A 6508-nucleotide genomic window follows, 5' to 3' on the forward strand; every position below is an offset into this window, starting at 1 on the left:
TTTCATGGTTCATTCCCCTTAGTTCCAGTGGAAATCTTAACACTACAGCATGCAATGGCATTCTAGATGACTCTGTGCTTCCAACTTTGTGGCTACATTTTGGGGAAGACCCTCTGCTGTTTCAGCATGACAACGCCCCCCCACCCCCCCCGCCCCCATGCACAAAGCGAGGTCCATACAGAAATGGTTTGTTGAGATCGGTGTGGAAGAACTTGACCTCTCCGCAGCAATGTTCCATCTAAGAAAACGCCTTCCCAGAAGAGTGGAGGCTGTTATTATAGCAAAGGGGGAACCAACTCCATATTAATGCCTTCCCAGAAGGGTGGAGGCTGTTGTAGCAGCAAAAGGGAACCAACTCCATATTAATGCCCATGATTTTGGAATGAGCTGTTCGACAAGCAGGTGTCCACATACTTTTAGTCTCTCTCTCTGTGCATTCAAATTGCCATCGATTTAAAATGCAATTGTGTTTGTTGTCCGTAGCTTGTACCTGCCCCATACCATAACCCCACCCTCTATTCACAATGTTGACATCAGCAAACCGCACACGACGCCATACTGCCCGGTAAGCCACAGTTTCATCAGCTGTCCAGGTGGCTGGTCTCAGACAACACCGCAGGTGAAGAAGCCAGATGTGGAGGTCCTGGGCTGGCGTGGTTACAGGTGGTCTGGAGTTGTGAGGCCGTTTGGACATACTGTCTCTAAAACAAAAAAAAAGCTTATGGTAGAGAGAAATTAACATTAAATTATTTGGCAACAGCTCTGGTGGACATTCCTGCAGTCAGCATGCAAATTGCACACCCCCTCAACTTGAGACATCCGTGGCATTGTGTTGTGACAACTGCAGTAGTATTTTGTCCCCAACACAAGGTGCACCTGTGTAATGATCATGTTGTTTAATCAGCTTCTTCATATGACACACCTGTCAGGTGGATGGATTATCTTGGGAAAGGAGAAATGCTCACTAACAGGGATGTAAACACATTTGTGCACAACATTTGAGAGAAATAACCTTTTTGTGCGTATGGAACATTTCTACAATGTTTTTTTTTCAGCTCATGAAACATGGAACCAACACTTCTATAAAATCCTTCCTCTGTAATTAATATTACCTGATGGAGCTAATCATGTAAATGTACTTAACTAGAAAGTTGGGGCACTACGAAAATAATGTTTATAGAGCTGTTATCTTCCGAATAAACTCTTAAAGACCTAGTAATATGTTACATCAATAGCAGTCAATATTTAATTGTCACTTTATTTCAGTCTCATCTGAACGTTGTACATTCTTGGTTATCTTTACGAACCCTGGCTAACAAGTTGAATCAGCAATACAACATTGTTTAATTATTTATTTACTAACTACCTAAATCACACAGAATGAATCATACATTGATTACAAATTGTCATAAAGGAAAACATCACTGTTACGGTTTTCTTCCGTTGAAGGAGAGTCGGACCAAAATGCAGCGTGGTATTGTTGATACATGTTTAATGACGACGAAAATACGAACAATACAAAAACAACAAGCGTGAAAACCTATACAGCCTATCTGGTGACAACTAACACAGAGACAGGAATAATCACCCACGAAACACTCAAAGAATATGGCTGCCTAAATATGGTTCCCAATCAGAGACAACGATAAACACCTGCCTCTGATTGAGAACCGCTTCAGGCAACCATAGACTTTTCTAGACAACCCTACTAAGCCACAATCCCAATTCCTACTAAAACCCCAATACAAAAACACACCACAAAATAAACCCATGTCACACCCTGGCCTGACCAAATAAATAAAGAAAACACAAAATACTAAGACCAGGGCGTGACAGTCACGAGCGGAACAGATATGACAGCTTGTTACACAAAAGAAAAAGGGGGCTGGGTTTTAGTGAAAGAGCGGGAAGACTGAGGAACAAAGGGAGAAGCGCTGTCTCTCATAAATACAGTATCTAATGCAATTCTAAATTACCGCCCATTGGGAAAAGGAAAATGCAATAAATATTTACTCCAAGCTGCGCTTCAATAGGTTGGTGGTAGATGGAAGGCCGTGTTGCCCAACTGAGTCCTTTTTCCTCTGAAGAGTGTCTCTAGTGGTGAACGGAATACGTTGTCGTGTCGTCGTTGTGTGGTAGGACGGAATACTCTGTCCGTCCTTTCCTAGCCCACGTTTACAGTGTCCACTGCTAACTCAACGGCTAGGAGGTATCACTCCTGTAGCGAATAAGAGTTCAAAGATCATACCATTCGCAACCAAAGCTCACGCTGAGGTTGACTTCGTTCTGTAGATATCTGAATCCTTCTGAAAACGGATTGTCATCCTAATGTACCCGGAACCGGAGGTTACATTTTCGTCAAGGGCTTTTATATAGTGACGGGAGAAGGGTGTGTTTCATAGTTTATAGCCCATGTATCTTCACAGGTGGGGCCACTGATTGAGCAGAGCCCTAACCTTTTGAACACCCAAATCTCATTTGGAAGCTAAAATTACATTTAATCTTTTCACCAATAATTTTATATTTAAACATTTGAATTGCACAACAATTCCATGTGAATCTGATAACTAGAATGTGTAGACTTTCCCAGATTACAGTTTAGGTCGTCCTGTCATCAGTCATAATGTCTTAGATCACAACCGAACTGACATCATATTCATTAAAACCTGTTGTGACTAGGGGGCAGTATTTTCATTTTTCAATAACGTTCCCATAGTAAACGGGATATTTTGTCAGGACCAGATGCTAGAATATGCATATAATTGACAGTTTAGGATAGAAAACACTCTAAAGTTTCCAAAACTGTAAAAATATTGTCTAAGTATAACAGAACTGATATTGCAGGCGAAAGCCTGAGAAAAATCCAATCCGGAAGTGACTCATCTTTTGAAAGCTCTGCGTTCCAATGCGTCCCTATTAAGCAGTGAATGGGCTATCAACCAGATTACTTTTTCTACGTATTCCCCAAGGTGTCTACAGCATTGTGACGTAGTTTTACGCATTTATGTTGAAGAATACCCGTAAACCGATTGGCTTACCGATTGTAATGGCTACATGCGCAAGTGGTCACCTGATGGCTCTCGGAGTGATTCTCGCGTAAAATACAGAGGTAGCCATTACTCCAATCGGTCCTACTGAAAAACCAATTGTCCCGGTGGATATATTATCGAATAGACATTTGAAAAACACCTTGAGGATTGATTATAAACAACGTTTGCCAAGTTTCTGTCGATATTATGGAGCTAATTTGGAATATTTTTAGGCGTTTTCGTGACTGCAATTTCCGGTCGATTTCTCAGCCAAACGTGAAGAACAAAGGGAGCTATTTCGCCTACAAAAATATTATTTTTGGAAAAAAGGAACATTGGCTATCTAACTGGGAGTCTCGTGAGTGAAAACATCCGAAGCTCAAAGGTAAACGATTTAATTTGATTTATTTTCTGATTTCCGTGACCAAGATACCTGCTGCTAGCTGGACAAAATGCTATGCTAGGCTATCGATAATCCTAGCATAACATTATGCCATGATAAACTTACACAAATGCTTGTCTAGCTTTGGCTGTTAAGCATATTTTGAATATCTGAGATGACAGGGTGATTAACAAAAGGCTAAGCTGTGTCTCAATATATTTCACTTGTGATTTTCATGAATAGGAATATTTTTTAGGAATATTTATGTCCGTTGCGTTATGCTAATTAGTGTCAGTCGATGATTACACTCCCGGACCCGGGATGGGGAGTCACTAGAGGTTTTAAGTACCAACTGCATCCCTGTGTCAGTTTTAGTCAAATGTACATACGCTATGAGTCTGTGACATGAACAGATTAAAGCATGACATATCAGTGGTGCTAATCTCTATGGTGATGGTTTTCCTGACTCAGATTAATGCTTTCGACACCTAGAGTCCACACCCCGACAAATCGAGGCTGTTCTGAGGGCAAAAGGGGGTGCAACTCAATATTAGGAAGGCATTCTTAATATTTTGTACACTGTGTATAGGACAATGTTGACGACAATGCTTCCAACCGTGGTGTCAAGTTGGCTGGTAGTGGATCTCTGAACAGCTCGTTCCGTCTCATCCCACAGATGCTCCATTAGATTGATCTCTGGTGACTGGGCAGGCCACAGCAGTAAGATGAATTCATGTCATGTTTGTGGATCCATTCCAGGACAGTCCTCGCCTTGTGGCACGGGGCATTATCCGGCTGAAAAAAATCTATTTGCAGATGGATACACTGCTGCCATGAAAGGATGCACCGGATTGGCTATGATGATCAGATGTCCTGTGGCATTCAAACGTTGCTCCACTTTTATCAAGGGGTCCAATGTGTGCCATGAAAACACAGCCCACACCATCACCACCTGCCTGCAATGTTGACACGCTGCGTGATGGATGCATGTACTCGTGGTTCTATGTAGAGTGGAGCCCTCCCAACATTTTTGAAACGGCAGGAACCAAGGATTCGTCAGACCAGGCCAGGCAATGTTTTTCCAATTCTCCAGTGTTTTCGTTCCCTAGCCCACTGCAACCTCAGTTTCTCTGTAAGGTCGTTGGTTGTCATACTCCATGCTTTTCAAGGTATGACGAGCTCTGCATTATTTGTATGGGTCTTTGGACGCCAATGTTGTACTGGACAGTCTGTTGCTCTGCACAATTCATGTCATCCTCATTTATCCTCTTTCATCGATGGCCCGTTTTCCACCACTGGCCTGCTTATTGGCTGGATGTCCTTTGGGAGGTGGACAGTTCTTGATAGACACGGGATACTATTGAGTGTGAAAAACCCAGCAGTGTTGCAATTCTTGACCTAAACCGCTGCGCCTGGCACCTACTACCATCCCCCCAACGCTCTAACCATTAGGCTACCCTGCCACCTCAAAGAGGTAGGAGTTGTTAGCACAGGAAACCAGTTACAGGAGACGAGAGAACGAAACAAGATTCAAGAGAGGAAGTTCCGTCACATGAACATTGTAGACCGATCAAGGTGGAATCCAGGTGGAAGCCATGACCCCCTTATTGATGTCACCTGTTAAATTCACTTTCAAAATCAGTGTAAATGAAGGAGAGGTGGTGAATGGGCAAGACAAAAGATTGAAGTGTCTTTGAAGGGGGACCGGAAGGTTGTAAGTTCAAACCTCCGAGCTGACAAGGTACAAATCTGTCGGTCTGCCCCTGAACAGGCAGTTAACCCACTGTTCCTAGGCCGTCATTGAAAATAAGAATTTGTTCTTAACTGACTTGCCTAGTTAAATAAAGGTAAAATAAAAATGTGTCTGTTGTGTGACACTGACCTGTCTATTGTCTCTCTCTCTACTGCACACTAGGATTTACTGATGAGACTTTCTACCATCAGCCCAACTCTGAAGTGCTAGGCTTTGTGTAGGCTTTTACAACTCTTCTGCTTTTGGTGTAGGATTGTCTTGGCATTCTCCCTTCTTTTTTTTCTAGTTATCTGGCATTACTTTGTTTGCATGTTCCAACTGTGAAACTAACCAGTGAATTAACACATGATGTGGGGGCTCATTTGGGTCTTGGAGGGACTCTATTTGACTATGTCCATAAATCACAACAGTGTTTTATCGAAATTCTTCTGAATTATTTCAGTTGTGAACATTTGCCAGAAATGCATGTAGCCCATTTTCAATACCGTGTGTGTGTGTGTGTGTGTGTGTGTGTGTGTGTGTGTGTGTGTGTGTGTGTGTGTGTGTGTGTGTGTGTGTGTGTGTGTGTGTGTGTGTGTGTGTGTGTGTCAGTTTTAGTCACCTGTACATACGCTATGAGTCTGACATGAACAGATTAAAGCATGACATATCAGTGGTGCTAATCTCTATGGGACAGTTTTCCTGACTCAGATTAAAGCATGAAATATCAGTGGTGCTAATCTCTACGGGGCAGTTTTCCTGACTCAGATTAAAGCATGAAATATCAGTGGTGCTAATCTCTACGGGACGGTTTTCCTGACTCAGATTAAAGTCCTGGAATAAAATGTTATGTCAAAGGAGATTCTCCATTGAGCATTGTAAATGAATTAGTCCAGGACCAGGCTTAATCTGTGTCCGGGGAAACCGTTCCTCAAACACCTCGTCCATCCCCTTCCTTCCCCAGGGCGTCTGAAGAGGCCTTCCTGTCTGAGGCTGACGGCGACAGCCCAGGGACGGAGTGGGAGAGAGTGGCCCGTCTCTGTGATTTCAACCCCAAGACCGCCAGGACGGCCAAGGACGTGTCCCGGATGCGCTCGGTCCTCATAGCCCTCAAACAGACACCTCTGGTGCGCTAGTACGGCCAATGGAACGGTGGAGTGGCGACGAAGGTTTCCCTTCTTTTAAAACAGCTCTTGAGTTATGAACCCTGTTTGCATTTAGGCAGAATGTGTACTAGCCTCTAATCGTATAGGTCTTCTTCTGATGTAGGGTTCTTTTATGTTCAGACCCTCCTATGTCTCTGCTACGTGTCCCTCCTGTCTCTGCTACGTGTCCCTCCTGTTTCTGCTACGTGTCCCTCCTGTT

Source organism: Oncorhynchus tshawytscha, unplaced genomic scaffold, assembly GCF_018296145.1.
Source record: "Oncorhynchus tshawytscha isolate Ot180627B unplaced genomic scaffold, Otsh_v2.0 Un_contig_5463_pilon_pilon, whole genome shotgun sequence".
In the NCBI taxonomy this organism is placed as follows: Eukaryota; Metazoa; Chordata; class Actinopteri; order Salmoniformes; family Salmonidae; genus Oncorhynchus; species Oncorhynchus tshawytscha.